Source organism: Gekko japonicus, unplaced genomic scaffold, assembly GCF_001447785.1.
Source record: "Gekko japonicus isolate JY-2015 unplaced genomic scaffold, Gekko_japonicus_V1.1 scaffold2438, whole genome shotgun sequence".
Lineage (NCBI taxonomy): Eukaryota > Metazoa > Chordata > Lepidosauria > Squamata > Gekkonidae > Gekko > Gekko japonicus.
In genome coordinates this window covers 172,297-173,114 of record NW_015176525.1, presented here as the reverse complement: position 1 = coordinate 173,114, position 818 = coordinate 172,297, and positions in this window count along the sequence as shown.

The following is an 818-nucleotide window of genomic DNA, read 5'->3' as shown; positions in this document are numbered from 1 at the left end:
TATGCCAAGGAGGTCTCCCATCCAAGTACTTGCCAGAGTTGACCCTGCTTAGCTTCTGAGATCTGACAAGATCAGGCTTGCCTGGGCCATAGGCGTAATCTTCGTGGGGGCGGCGGGGCTTCAGCCCCCGCCGAAATTTTCAGGAAAGTGCTCAGCCTCCCCCGGGAGTCACCCTTGCTCCTAGCACAGCAATGCCTCTGGCCCAGCCCCAGCCCCCCCCCCGGGAAATAGGAAAGTCTACACCCTTGGCCTAATATGCTAATGAGCTGTGCTGTCAGGGGTGTGGCCTAATAGGCTGATGAGTTTCTCCTTTTGGGTGTGGCCTATTATGCTAATGAGTTCCTGCTGGACTTTTTCTACAAAAAAAGCCCTGCTTATACCTTGTGGCCAATAGCCACTCATGGACCTCTGCTCCAGATGTTGACCCCTCTTGATTTGTGTGGTATGTGGGCAGACTCTCAGAATCTAGATACTCCACCCTTCAAGAATGAGTGGGGCAAACAAACAAAATAAAAACATGCAGTTTCTATAAGGACACTTCCGGCGAGTGCAGCACAAACCCCTACTTCCCAAGGAACGGCTTACTGTTTGGGAAATCCAGGAGGAAATTGAGACCTTGGCCAAGAAGCATCACAGTGTGTCTCCAGCCTTATCTCTGGGCCTAATTCAGCCATTCGTCTTTGAGATGAACTCACACCCGGGTGTGTGATGTGCCCCGCTGACTAATGGCGACCCTGTGAAGGCAGGACCTCCAAAACATTCTGTCATTAGCAGCCTTGCAAACTGAAGGCCGTGGCTCCCAACCGGAGAGGGCACTA